The 15,258-nt window shown below is 51.7% G+C and overlaps 1 pseudogene; it reads right to left on the reverse strand.

The window, feature by feature from the left end:
• Window positions 1-12,590: 12,590 nt before the first annotated feature.
• On the reverse strand, window positions 12,591-13,617 carry LOC123082667 (uncharacterized; annotated as a pseudogene).
• Between the last annotated feature and the right edge of the window lie 1,641 nt (window positions 13,618-15,258).

A 15,258-nucleotide genomic window follows, 5' to 3' on the forward strand; every position in this document is an offset into this window, starting at 1 on the left:
TGTGAAGCAAAGCCTCGAGCGGTCCAAGAATGAGCTCGGCCGTGCCAAGAAGCAGCTTGAGGACAAGGAAGGTGAGTAACACCTTAGTAAAATTGTACCTTACAGAAAAGGATTTTGGTTGCAAGAAGAATGACAAAGATAACATGGGTATTGCAGGGGCCACTAACGAGGCGGCTACCCTGAAGGAGGCGGTGGCCACGGCCGAAAGTAATGCGGCCGCGGAGCGCACCGAGCGAGAGAAGCAGGAGGCGCGGGTGGCGATGGTACAGCAAGAGCTCCAGGATCTCGTGAAAAAACATGAGAGCCCGGAGCGTGACTCGAAGACTCGAGAGTCTGAGCTTGCAACGGCTCTTGAGAGTGCCAAAGCCGCTAAGGCCGAAGCCTACAAGGCCCTCCAAGAAATCGAGGCGTTGAAGAAAATAGCAGCGGGTAAGGCATTTTTCATGCAAAGTAAGCATGTGAGTGTTAATTACCTGTTGCTTACCCGAATTCGGAGCTCTCCGGGAGCGTTCACAGATCTTCCTCGCAGCGTGTCCGATGCTGCCGTGTTCAACCGGGCCGAGGAGGGGAGCTCGACGGAGAAGGTCTTCTGGTCTCTGTATGCTGAGGCCGGACATCCGGTTCCCCTTAGCGACCAGCTGAAGCAGCTGGTCGAGCTCCACAAGGCGGCCGAACAGGCCATGAAGGGCCTCATTGTTCGGCTGTGGCCGAAGGAGGCCATGCCTGGGAGCTACTTCGGCCTGGTGCGGCGGCTGGTGGATGTGTGTCCATGGGTTGAAGTCATCAAGCACTCCGCCTGTATTGAAGGTGCCCGTCGGGCCCTTGCCCGCGCAAAGGTGCACTGGGGCAAGATGGATTCTTAGAAGCTTGTGACGGACGCACCACCGCAGGGCAAGGAGTATCGTACTCCCAAGATGTATTATAAGACTGTGCTGAAGGGTGCCCGCACTATTGCGGGTGAGTGCTCCAAAGATGTAATATTTGAGTAGACTCGCATTTTGTTATCCTGTGCACTGAAAACTTAGTTCATATGCGCTAAGCAACGCTTGTTAATTTAAAATATTACCTTCTGTGCGGCTGTTTATCAAATCTGAGAGATGGCAAGTCGTCGGCTTCAGCCCCCATGCCGCGAGTGCTGGGGTGTTCGAGATAAACTTGAGCACTCTTGTTCCCATTTTTGGGTCCATCCAGGGAGGCGCTCAACACAACGAACAAGGCAACCGGACTTATAATGCTTGAACACTCTCACTTAGCCATAGAATTCTAAAATTTTAAATTTCGGCGAAGCCCCTAGTCTTCGGAAGGCCGGATTTGGGGCGCTATCCACGCCTGGGCCGGACAAAGCTGACTCCTCGGTCTAAGCAGCATAAGTCTTTAGGGACTCGCAAAAAACCTCTCGAACAGCGACCAGCTCTCGCCTCATCATGACGGTCAGTTTTAGCTTTCTCCACTGAGGCGCTCGCCCAGCTCAACTAGGGCGCAATCGCAGTGGTTCTCCCAGTGCTACCTTAGCCGATACGACGGAACGTAAGGTACCAAAACATGTGAGCCGGGCAAACCCAACTATTGACCCAAGACATGATTCAGAGCCGATGCATATAATGCTATAAGTTCGGGGTGCCGCACTTGTGAAAGTGTTCGGACTTATCACACCATGATGCGGGAAACATAAGCCCCTGGTGTATTTAGTCGTACCAAAATGTACGGATGCAACATGTCATAAATGAACATATGTATAAGAAAGAAATGCAATTGGAAGCAAAAAGGTGCTGCATTACTTATTCAAGAAAAACTGTTATAAATGCAGAACGATACAAATGGTGCGATAAGCAAGTGGTGGGACTATTAAACATGTCCCCCTCCAGGGGTAGGCTGCGGAATGGTGCATAAAACAGATTTAATGCTCGTCATGGAGACCACCTGGATATTCGTTGTAGCCTTTCTCCTTCCCTGGCTGTTGCATCGTGAGTTTGGCAGGTCTGTTGCCGGACAGGGCCTCTGACGAACGGAGTCCTGTGGTAAAAATAAAAAGGAAAAAAGAAAAAAAAGAACGACACACTTGAGAGCCCCTGGTGTGGTTGAGCCGCATTCTGGGCCTATCGTGGTCGTGCCCCTCTCCCCATGCCCATGGTATCTTCAGAGCGTAATGGTGTACGCGAAGGACCTGTCTTGACGTTTTGCAGGGGCTGGGGTTGGGGCCGCACTGCTACGCGTGCTCAGAACGTGCCAGGTGGTCTTGTTGTAGGTTACTCCGGGCGCGTTTAGCCGTGTCCGGTCGCTTAACGGCCGGACTCGAGAATTGCCTTAAGAGGCTGCACTGTACTTCTGCCGCGAGAGCCGCTGTGTGTTCCTCCGTTTGGAGAGAGCGTTCAGTGTTTCCGTTGACCGTGATGATTCCTCGAGAGCCTGGCATCTTGAGCTTGAGGTATGCGTAGTGCGGCACCGCGTTGAACTTTGCGAACGCGGTACGTACGAGTAGAGCATGATAGCCGCTGCGGAACGGAACTATGTCGAAGATTAACTCCTCGCTTCGGAAGTTATCCGGGGATCCGAAAACCACTTCCAGTGTAATTGAGCCTGTACAATTGGCTTCTACACCTGGTATGACGCCTTTAAAGGTCGTTTTGGTAGGTTTAATCCTTGAGGGGTCTATGCCCATTTTGCGCACTGTATCCTGATAAAGCAGATTCAGGCTGCTGCCGCCATCCATCAGGACTTTGGTGAGGTGAAATCCATCGACGATTGGGTCTAAAACTAATGCGGCGAATCTGCCGTGGCGGATGCTGGTGGGGTGGTCCCTTCGGTCAAAAGTGATCGGGCAGGAGGACCATGGATTGAAATTCGGGGCAACTGGCTCCATCGCGTATACATCCCTGAGTGCACGCTTCCGCTCCCTTTTGGGTATGTGTGTTGCGTATATCATATTCACCGTCCGCACCTGTGGGGGGGGACCCTTCTGTCCTCTATTTTTCGGTGGTCGGGTCTCTTCCTCGTCATCGCTATGCAGCCCCTTGTCATTGTTTTCGGCAATTAACTTGCCTGCCTGCTTGAATACCCAACAGTCCCTATTGGTGTGGTTGGCTAGCTTTTCGGGGGTACCGTGTATCTGGCACGAGCGGTCGAGTATTCGGTCCAAATTGGACGGACCCGGAGTAGTTCTTTTGAATGGCTTTTTCCGCTGACCGGGTTTAGAGCCTCTGAATCCGGCATTGACTGCCGTATCTTCACTATTATCGCTGTTAATGCGGCGTTTGTTTTTGTTGCGACGCGACCTGCCATTACGGTCCTTGGTATCCGGACTGCCAGAATTTTTGCTGAGGTTGTTGCTGCATGCTAGCCAGCTGTCCTCACCCGCGCAGAAGCGGGTCATGAGTGATGTGAGGGCTGCCATGGATTTCGGCTTTTCCTGTCCCAGGTGCCGGGCAAGCCACTCGTCACGGATGTTATGCTTGAAGGCCGCGAGGGCCTCCGCATTCGGACAGTCGACGATTTGGTTTTTCTTGGTTAAGAACCGTGTCCAGAATTGTCTGGCCGATTCGTCTGGCTGCTGAATTATGTGGCTTAGGTCATCAGCGTCTGGTGGTCGCACACACGTGCCTTGGAAGTTATCAAGGAATGCGGCTTCCAGGTCTTCCCAACTCCCAATTGACTCTGCTGGCAAGCTGTTAAGCCAATGCCGGGCTGGTCCTTTAAGCTTGAGGGGGAGATATTTGATGGCGTGAAGATCGTCACCGCGGGCCATGTGGATGTGAAGGAGATAGTCTTCGATGCAAACCGCGGGGTCTGTTGTGCCATCGTAAGATTCAATATTCACGGGTTTACACCCTTCGGGGATTTGATGATCCATTACTTCATCTGTGAAGCATAGTGGGTGTGCGGCGCCTCTGTACTGGGCGATATCACGACGGAGCTCAAAAGAGCTTTGTCTATTTTGTTCGGCCCGGCCAGACTTACTATGTCCGGCGCGATGGTTGTCGTCACGTATCATGGGGCGCCCATGCGATCCATAGATCGATCTTGCTTGTCTTGCCTTATCCTCCAATATATCTCGCAAGTCCGGAGCGTTCCCCTGTGGCCTTGTGCTTTTCGAGCGATGCCGGGGTACGGTTCTAGTGAAGGGCCTAGAGGCCTCTCTGTCGCGACCACGAGGTGGTCGGTCTGCCGTATTGTTTGCTGGTGATGCGGGTTCATACGCCTCCTCCTCTAATCGGGGGAGCAGCTTGTGTTTATGGTAGCTTTTTGAGGGGCGTTTGAGCTCATGCTCTTCGGCCGCGAGGACTTCAGTCCATCTGTCGGCTAGCAGATCTTGATCAGCTCTAAGCTGTTGCTGCTTTTTCTTGAGGTTGTTTGCCGTGGCCATAAGCCTGCATTTAAAACGCTCTTGTTCGACGGGATCCTCAGGCACGATAAATTCGTCATCGTCGAGGCTTTCCTCGTCTCCGGAGGGAGGCATATAATCCTCTACCTCTTCTTCTGCCGCTCTCTCATGAGGGCTGGCGTCTCCGTCCTCCTGTGCTGAATCTTGCTGGAGTGGGTTGTCTTCGGCACTGTCTGGTGTGTTATTATCTCCGGTGCCGGAATCTTCATTCTTGCTGTGGCGGGATTTACAGCGGCGCCGCTGACACCGGCGCTTGGGCTGTTTCTTGGAGGGGTCATCCTCCGCTGTTCCTTCGCCATTCCCATCCTTTGGGATATCCACCATGTATATGTCATATGATGAGGTGGCTTTCCAGTGCCCGGTAGGTGCTGGTTCTTGGTCGTTTCCGGCATCGTCGTCCATACCGTCGATGTCTTCGGAGTCGTAGTCTAGCATGTTGGTTAGATCGTCGACAGTGGCTACTAAGTGGGTGGTGGGTGGGCTTTGAATTTCTTCATCGTCCGCATCCCAACCGTCCTGACCGCAGTCCGGACAGGGCTCTCCTGATAACGAGAGATACTTTAGCGAACTCAAGATGTCGCCGAAAGATGAGTGTTGAAAGATGTCCGTAGCGGTGAACTCCATGACCGGCGCCCAATCGGATTCGATTGGAGGGAGCGCGGGAGGTTCGGAGTCCGGCAAGGAGTCCGGCACCTCGGAGTCGCGAGCTTCATGAGGGACAAGGTCAGTGTTCGGCTCTATCGCCGTAGAGGTTGCAGCCCCCAAGGCGGTGTCTAGCCATCCGTCCTCGATCTGCGCAGCCGGCTCCGAATTGAAGATCGGAGCGGGCTCGAGTGCGGCCTCCAGGGTACTGTCCGGCTGCAGAGCTAAATCATGCATGTCGTGACAGTGCGGCGCGCTTGGCTGTGGCTCGAATCCATCGAAGATCAAGTCCCCGCGGATGTCTGCCGTGAAGTTCAAACTTCCAAATCTGACCTGACGGCCAGGGGCGTAGCTTTCAATCTGCTCCAGATGGCCAAGTGAATTGGCCCGCAGTGCAAAGCCGCCGAATACGAAGATCTGTCCGGGGAGGAAGGTCTCACCCTGGACTGCGTCGTTGTTGATGATCGAAGAAGCCATCAAGCCGATCGGTGACGACACAGAGGAACTCTCAATGAAAGCACCAATGTCGGTGTCAAAACCGGCGGATCTCGGGTAGGGGGTCCCGAACTATGCGTCTAGGCCGATGGTAACAGGAGACAAGGGACACGATGTTTTACCCAGGTTCAGGCCCTCTTGATGGAGGTAAAACCCTACGTCCTGCCTGATTAATATTGATGATGTGTGTTACAAGAGTAGATCTACCACGAGATCAAGGATGCTAAACCCTAGAAGCTAGCCTATGGTATGATTGTTGTTCGTCCTACGGACTAAAGCCATCCGGTTTTTATATAGACACCGGAGTGGGCTAGGGTTACACAGAGTCGGTTACAATGTAGGAGATCTACATATCCGTATCGCCAAGCTTGCCTTCCACGCCAAGGAAAGTCCCATCCGGGCACGGGACGAAGTCTTCAATCTTGTATCTTCATAGTCTTGGAGTCCGGCCGATGATGATAGTTCGGCTATCCGAACACCCCCTAGTCCAGGACTCCCTCACCTACCTTTGCCAATATTATCTTCTACGTCTCGCCATGGAAGTCCTCCCGAAGCTCGATCCCTCCTCTCCTCTGTCCCTCCACTCGTCCTATAGCAACGGAGCACCCCCCTTCCCGCCCGTTGCTACTGCCCTGCCGCTCATCTCCTACCCCGAATCATGACGTGCTTCCACGGTTATGCCTGCACACCGCAACCGCGTGCTTGGGGACGGTAGTGGTCGGCGACGGTCTTGCCTCCGGCTGCGCTATATATTACAACTGGTGGCACCAGCTACTACAACTAGCAAATTTGGTTGTTACAAGCCGACGGTGGAGCTGTACCAGTGACCTCGAGATGCTACACCCCGGCAAAGGCGTTTTTCTATGTCTATTGTCGAGAAAGTTGCAAGGGGCATCCCTAGGGAACCGGTCACCGACCGAGCTGCGACAAGCATCTACAAAAGATACAACAACAATGGCTTGGTGCTACAACGGAGAGCTGGAACTAACGACGCTATTTGCTACAGCCACGTGTACATTTTGTTGGAACATGCCGGTGAGTGGTGACAGAGCTCGAACCTTGACCGTGAGATGCTACAACAGGCATGGCGTTTTGCTACGATTGTCATCGAGAAAGCTGCAACGGGCATTGGCAAAAGCTGGAACCGGTCACCTGTAGAGCTGCAACCCGCGTCTACAAAGCTGCAACGACGATGACTGGGGCGAGCCCGGTGCTACAACTGGCAATGGTGTTTGCTACTACCCGCGCTGACAATGTTGCAATCAGTCATGGTGTAGGATTTCCGTCGGCGAGGAGCTACAACGGGTACAGCAGTGCTTGACGGTGGAGCTCGGCGAAACTTGGACATGGCGTGCCCAGGCAGCCATGGTGGCACCACTCGGCGCCCATGGCATCGCGTGCCCTGGTGGCCATGGTGGTTCTGCGAGGGCTACGAGCCTGGGCGGCGGTGCTTCCATCTCCGGCACAGAGGGATTATGATGGGAGTTGACGGCGCTCGCTGCAGCCTCTCTCTCCGGTGCGCAGCAGCTGCTACCATTTTGCGATTGAAATGATACGGAAGAAGGAAGAAGCGGGGAGGCAGATCCAACGGCTAGCGGTCGTCCCATCCTACTACTACGCTTGCGTGCTGACCGGCCCAAATTTGGGCCGACTGACCGGCGACTATCACTGCCCCGTCCAAAGTGCGTATATAGCTTATATTTTTTCTGTAAAAGAAATGTACTCACAAATAAGCGCGTAGCCTACTATCGATCGAGCCGTCAATCCATTTTCTACTAGTGGTAACCGATCAGGTAGGTCTTTTGTTTCCCAACCCTAACCTCCGGCCGCCGGCGCGCGGTACACGATGTGGGCTTGGCGATCGTTCCTCGGTCAGCCTCGACACCTCCTTCTCTCCCGTTTCCGCCCTGTCTGCCACGGTGTGAGCCAGAGACGACCTGATCGGTTCACGAGGATACACCTCCAACTCCAACTCCAATGGAGATCCGCACGCCGATGCCAACCGGCCGAACCCGGCTGTGGCGATGAAGCGGCATCTATACGTGGTTCTGGACGACCACAGACACAGCATCCATAAGCTGGACCTCGCGGATGACGACGATCTGGATGGCAGCACGCGGCGCCTACCAGAGCCTCCGGTCCTCCGCGTGGCGGCGTGGCGCTTCCCACTGTCCGCGACAACGTGGAGTTCGCCGCTGTGGGCAGTAGCATCATCGCCACGTCTACCAGCATCACCACGGACCTGTCATGGCAAGATGTCAGCGCCGGCGGCGTCCTCATTTACGACACCAAGACGGCGGCACAGGTCGTCTCGCCTTACCTCCCGAAAAGCCTCCTGTTCGGCTACCGGGTAGCCATTACAGTGGGCGACAGGCTGTACTTGCTCGAGTCATGTGGGCATGAGAGATATGATAAGTACGTCGGCCACGGCAAAACCATTTTTGCCTCGGGCTTGCACTGCCTGACCGCCCATGCCCATGGAGGAGACGATGACAAGCTCTGGAATTGGCAGCCAATGTCCGCTTCGTCGCAGTGGCGTTGGAGTGTCAAGGAGAATCTTCTGATGCTCCCCTTCGACGCCCGTAACATCCTGGCGCATGCGGTAGGTGCCCCGCTAGGAATGGCCACGCACGACCACCAGATCTTGGTGTCCGCTTGGCGCTGGGACGTGAACAACAAGGTGAACACTCGCAAGACCTTCTCTTTCAGCACGATGAGTCACGAGTGGACATGCCTCGGCGACTGGCGGCTGCCCGTCATCGGCCACGCCCACTACGACCGTGGTCTCGACGCATGGCTTGGTCTCGACGCCGTCGATGATGGCTACCTCTGCGCGGGCAATGTCTTGAGTGCTCCGTCTGAGTGGAAGCACGGCAGGGACAAGTTGTTCTGTCTCTGACGAGGACGCCGCAGCTGGCTGGCGCCACGTCGATACCAAGCTCGTGCCCGTGTCATCTCCCGAAGGCGGCGACAGCGAGTACTGTCTCATGGAGCGTCTAAGGCCTGAGGCTGAGGGGAACGACCGATACAAGTGCTTGGCTGACGGCGAAAACTGTCTTCTCCGGCTCACCTCTTTTTGTGTGGAGCGTGGCGACGAAGGTGAGCCGGTGGTCACGGCTCGCCGGCGCGCTCGCTCTTACACCGTGTCTAGGTATAATGAATATTTTGAAGCTCAAGCATTTTGGTTGTAGTAGTTAATTCTAAATAAGTCCGCTGGTGCCAAATTTACTTTCATGAATTCAATCAGAGGTTGTTGCTAATAGAACGTATTGTGACGAATTTCAACTTTGGCAATCCTCACTTTACCGTTCCTATATATTTTTTCCTGGACGTTGTTCAGTTTGGAGATCCTGGGTCTGGGTGGGCATCAGTCATCTCTGTCTCCAGCAAGTTTTGGGGTTTTAAACCAAAAAAAAAAAACAGAGGCCTCTGAAATCGATGAATATGGAAAATTCAAACGAAATAAGCAAATAAAATTTGAAGTTTTAGACGAAATTCAACTGGCTTCATATAAAGTTTGATTGAATTTTTTCAGGGCGATACAAGGTAAAGATAACTGACACAAGAATTAAAGGGCAATGTTTCGGCTTTATTAATCTTGTCTAAAAGATATAGATTGGCATGTTTAGGACCATCATGGATAACAACATCTAGGAGAACACATTTTGTAATACTCGTTCAAATCCAATATGCCCCATTTTTTATTATTGATTATTCCAATACATCCATTTATTCTACAGATTTATATGCAAGCCAAGAATTTGACCAGCCGCTTGTGTACATAGTGTGCTTCCTCTGGGGCTTTGACATATTACCCTCTGTGGGATATATTATCTAGCTCGAAGAACAGAAAGGAAAATCCAGAGTGTCAATGATATGTATTAGTTGTAGTTGTAGGGGTGTTGGAAATAAATGTTTTAGCACCAATGGAGCAGTTGGTAACCTGATACTCCTGTTTTATTTTCGTCTGATTTTATTTAGTCTCACCTCCCACCACCCCGTACCACTGGTTTTTATCTATCTATACAAAACTTCCCTCCCACTGGTCTAAGCCGGTTATCAATCTTTGGTAATGCAATAAAAGTCAAAACGGGAATAAATCAGATCATGGTCGGCAGTCAATCTCAAATCTGCTGAGTTTTGGTAACAGAATAAGTTCAAATGAAAGGATGGGGGGACGTTCGTATAAATAAGGATGGTAATCTCCATCACATACCAATTACTCTAGAATCAATCACGGTCATAATCTCCATCGCATACATAATTACTCCAAAATCAATCACTGTCATAATCTACATCGCAAAAATAACTATTCCTTCATAACCATGCGAGCACCTCGCCCCACCAATCTCACCTCCCGTTTCTACCATCACGACTGATTTTCTTGCGTTCTCTCCTGCACGCACAAAAAAAATTCGCCCGAGCCTCGACCGTGGGATGGGACTCATCTGCCACACATCGCATGCTCCGCAACGACGCCCAGCGAAACCTCTTCTTCGACGCCCCACGCACCCCCTCGCCGCCGCCACCGACGACCTACGCGTTCGCCTCTACGGCCTTGATGATCGTGCCCGCTCCCGTGATGTCCTCGCACTCAAGCGCCGCCCGCGCATCCATGCCGACTTCAGCCACGTCGAAGGGGTTGAGGAGCCCCTCGACCCAGCCCTCGCCCTCGCCTGTGTCAATGGCCCTGCCCATCTTGGCGGGGTCGATTCCCCCATCGCCCAACTCATCTTCGACGAGTATAGCATCACTGGGTACACCGCGATGTCCGTAGGCTTGGTGGGTTCCAGAACACCAGTGACGTGTATGAGGCAGCTCGACCAGGGCGAGGGGCTCGTGCTCGTGCTCGAGCTCGACGAGACGCACTTCGATCTCGGCACCAACTACGAGTTGGACTGTGAGACTGCCGAGCAGGCGGCGGGCTACGAAGACGGAAGTGGGGGCAGTTCGAACTTGTCGCTGCCGGAGACCCTGGAGAGGTGCGCGAAGAGACCTGGTCAGATTTGTTGGCCCCCAATGGTAGATGCTCCATGTGTTCTCCTCTGGTTCCTTGTGCATTATTTGGGTTGTCTCAATTTTCAGTTTGGAACACATAGCCATGAAAAAAAACTGATGTCGTGGTTACATATTGGTACTGGGAAGATTTGATGTATTATCGCTAAGCTCTCATGAGCAGGCCTGATTTTACAGATGTTTGGTGCGCCGGTTCCTGTTCATTTTGCAACACAGTCCTACGATCTAATTGATGTTTCTCTGAATTTATGACAGGTAAACCGCACTAATAACAAATCAGATGGCATCTCTCATGTTGCCGTCGTTTAAAAGGGTGCAATCGTTTCTCATGATAACTATTAGTACCGGGGTCAATCAAATATGAGAATACCATTAAAATTAGAATTAGAGTACTTAGCCTCGGCACTATTTGGAAATACGTGTGTTCTTCCTTGATACAGTGCAATTAATGTTCACCATATGGCTTGATAACCGGACCATTTTATCATTAATCTTAACCTCCTTCCTGTTGTTGGAAATGGCCTTGAGCTTATCTTATTAGCATGGCATTGTTTTTATACTAAATTAATGCAGATAGGTGGGCTGTTGAACTTTAGGCTGCAACAGAGCCACACAGGATGAACTTGACAAGACTTTATACTATGTTTAAGTCATGTCTAATGACTTCTTTGTGTTGTAAGAGAAAAAAATCATTTCTGACTAGCTACGGGTCATGAGTTCTATGAACATCGATGGACCTGCTTGATATATCAAATGCCTTATGTCAAATTGTAGTGCACATGATATTTTTGTCAAACTTCCTTGTTATATCCATTTTCTAGGAAACAAACAAATTCGCTGTGTTCCACATATATTAGAAAACAACACAATGACAGAGAAGCCACACAGATAATCAAAGGGCAATGGATTGAAAGATGAATGATGTAGGGAAACTTGGATGGAAAGGTCTGCTAGAGGGGTGAATGGTGTTTGTTGAAAAAGGGAGGAAGATGCTTGTGTTGGTGGTCGCCGTCCCCGTCGACGATGCCGTAGATATAACTTTTGTGGTTGTTGTAACAAAAAAAAACAGTCCGATTAGCACTACACTAGGGTGCTTGATACGAGTTTTCAAATGGCACTAGCACGCGATGCTGCCACGACACCACCGGTCCACCACTCGGACCTTGCTGGCCTTCCTTGCCATGGTCTCCCTCGCCAGTTCAAGATCTAGGGAGGACGGATCGATATTCTCGGGAGACCGAGGAGGTAGGGATGTGGTCGACAAACCAACAATTGGACCACCCGCATTGTATGCTGCTGGCTTGCAGGCTAGGGTTTGGAAAGATCAGGCTAAGATGATGGATCGAACATATATCTCACGAAGAAAGATGGGCGAGTCTAAGAAAGATGGGAAAGTTGAGGCCTTTGAAACATTGGGTGGCCATGCTTTTAGACAATGTTATTAACTGATTATGATTTGTGCTGCTGCTCAAGATGTTCACACTGCTACATCGAACTTCCATTGTTGCCTTCACGAACGTTTTAGCGGTCATATATTGTTAGTTTGCGTTCTTTTGCTACTGAATTGCTAGATGTTGGCTCTTTTGAACTTGTTAGGCTAGTGGTTAGGTGCCGCGTGGACGCCGTCAATGCACGGTGGGTTTCTTGTTAGTTCTTTAAACCCATTTCTTTCCTTTCTCATTTCCTCGATACCTTTGTATGCTGGGAAGATGTATATCCTTTATGAGGACTAATGGAAATGGCTGGGATTAGGTCTGTTAAGAAAACAAAGGTAATGGTTACACTTTTCGATGAACAAAATGCTTAGAGCTAGGTGTTCTTGCAGCAAAGTACTTGCACCGATCTCATCAGACAGGATTTTGCTTTTGATTCGTCAAGTATTTATTTCACGCTTAGGAACAGAGCAATTGTATCACTAATCATTATGTAGTCTAATATGAATATATGATAAAAGAATATCAATTACTTGATCTGCTGCACATATGGATGGCTTGTTCATCAACAATGTGCAATCAACAAGACATACACGCACACTCGGATGCAAATTCCGCACTTTCCGTCACACACACGGACACTCGGTCCTCACGTGCAACGACGCCGTCGTCGGGGCAGGGCATGCCACTTCCATGTCGTCGCCGAACAGCTCCTCCCATGTGCATTGGAAGCTGCCGTCATCCTCCTCCACCGTCTCGACGCCATGTTCGCCGGCTAAGGAGTCCTCCAATGTACAGTCGCTGCCATGCTCGGCCGCCTTAGTATTTCCCTGGAGCGTCAGTCCTAATTCTGGAAGCATGTCGGTGAAAAACCCGCCTGGATCCACGCTGCCGTCGTCCACTACTCCGGGGGGCTACATCTCGTCGTCTTGGTCGGACATGAACGAACGCTCGAACTCCCGAAGCGTCCCGCCGGCTTCTTCTTCTTCTTGGATGGTCATTTCTTGGCGGCGTGGGGTTTTGGGACGTGGAGCCTCTGGATGTTGGACCTCGGCGGCCGCCTTCCTCTTCCTCTTGGAACCGGGGGCGTTGATTACCGACGCGTAGGTAATCTCCCTCTTGTGGGGTGAGACGTAGATCTTGCATAGCACCTGGCCGGCCGCACCGTCTTGTTCGTTGTCGTGGTCGAGGCCGTACTCCTTCATGCACCACCCAACCCTGGTTCTAGCTGCTCCAGGCCTCTTGATCCCAAAGGAAAGATGGTCGATCAGGCCGACCCGTTTACCATGAGTGTCTAGCACGGGCTCGCTCTTCTCCGAGTGCCAGTTGTAACCCTCGTCGTGGTCGACGACGCGCTGTCGCCTCCCGCTGCGGCCACCTTTGGTCTTGTGACGACGGACCGGTGAGAAGAAGTACCACACGCCTCCTTTCCCGTCGTCCTTGTTGGAGCCAGGCGCGTGGGCACGGTTCTCGATGAGGCCTCCGGGTGGCGCGGAGTAGACGTCGTCTTCGTGGATGAAGCTGCTGAAGCGGCCGCGGTCTGCTCCGGCAATCTTCTGACGGAGGAACTGGTTGATGAGCTCGTGATCCTGGGGACTGAAGGTGGAGCCGACGGGAAAGAGCTCGTCATGGCCGGCCATATTGAATCGCCTTCCCTTGATCAGAGCTAGCTAGGGGACGTACTTCTCGTCGCCTTGATCGGAAGGAACTAGCTATGGAAGGTCCGTAGGTGTGCAACCCTAGCAGGAGTAGTATATACAAAAATTGGCAAAAATTGAGACACTTATTTTAAGACGTATTTTAGGACGGAGGAGTATATACAAAAATTGGCAAAATCCTAAGTGCTTATTTACATAGGAGTAGTAGGCGTCCGCTTTTCTTTCTTCCACCAGAGGAAAGAAAAGGCGATCTCTCCGCCAGGAGTCTTCCCTGCCGCCGTCCGGCGGCTCCCCTCCGCTGGCGGCCTCGGTCGTCGGTGGTGAGGGGGGTCGCCGGATCCACGCGTGTGAATCGTGTTTTCTCTCGTAGATTAGGATTTTAGGCCATTCATCGTCTTGGCTTCGGCGGCGGCGATGGCAACATTGAATAAACTTTCTTCGGATCCTACTCCAACGAGGAGATCAGTCCTATGGTTGGGGATGGATTTGGAAATCAGTCTGTTCAAGCAAACATGGCATGGCGGCAGCGACATCCTTGTGGTCAACCTGTGTCCTCGGGCTCCGCTGTTGCGACGACGTTTGCTCCAGAGCTGGCGTGGAGCTTGGGAGGTAGTCCAGGAGAGGATGCAAATTGTGGTCTTCATCGGCGGCTTCTGAAATATGGTGGATCGTGTGCTGGGTTCGCGGTTCATGGAAGGCGGATGTGGTTTTCTCCTCCGGCGTTCTAGTCGTGTGGGTGTGCCAGATCTGGAGTTTGATGGCGTGTCCGGGGTGTTGCCCCGGTCTGATTCGTTCAACGGTAATGGTTTTGCCTTTGGTGAGCCACCTTTGAGGTCCGCAAAGCTGCATATCAGCTATGGAGCCGCTACGAGCTCGGGTGCGAAGATGATCCATCATTTTTTTTCTTTTGGTGGCTGCTGTGGTGGTTCCAGAGGCAGGTGACGGGTGTTGGTGTCAAGTTCAGAGGTTTTTTCAGTTTTGATTGTAATTTTACCTTTTGGTTGTTGTTCCTTTATGCAAAGGCTAGATTTCTGCTGTCTTTTCAGTTTTGTCAGGTCAGTTAGGTGACTTGTACTATAATACTTATGACACGTATTACCGTGAAAAAAAGTAATAGGGCTTACATAGTAATTTTTCTATTAAAAAATTGTACTCACAAAAAAGTGCGTAGCATAGCATACTATCGATCGAGCCGTCAATCCATTTTCTACTAGTGATCGCCATGCCCACATCGTTCCTTTGTCACTCCACGCTGTCTCTTGACCCTCTCCCCGCCATCTCTCCTCCATGCTACTGGCGGAGCCCGTCCGATCATGTCCATGCCACCTCCCTTCCCTTGACGGCATCACTGCATCCTCCTCTCCCCTCCACGGCATTGGCCGGCCCCTCCTCGCCCCGCCATCTCTCATATATATCATCAAGGCCTCAATTCCCTCGACGGCGTCACTCGCGTCCTCCTCTCCTACGACGGCATCACCGGCCTCCATCTCTGCAAGACAACCTCTCATGTCGCCGCATCAGCACCGAGCCCGCGCGCTGGCTGATTTTCTAGTCGAACTAATAGTCAAAATTTGACTAGCAAAATATTGGTCATGTAACCATCATTTAGAGCGGAATCGGACTCTACTATGTAATC

The sequence above is a fragment of the Triticum aestivum genome, chromosome 4A (genome assembly GCF_018294505.1).
Source record: "Triticum aestivum cultivar Chinese Spring chromosome 4A, IWGSC CS RefSeq v2.1, whole genome shotgun sequence".
Classification (NCBI taxonomy): domain Eukaryota; kingdom Viridiplantae; phylum Streptophyta; class Magnoliopsida; order Poales; family Poaceae; genus Triticum; species Triticum aestivum.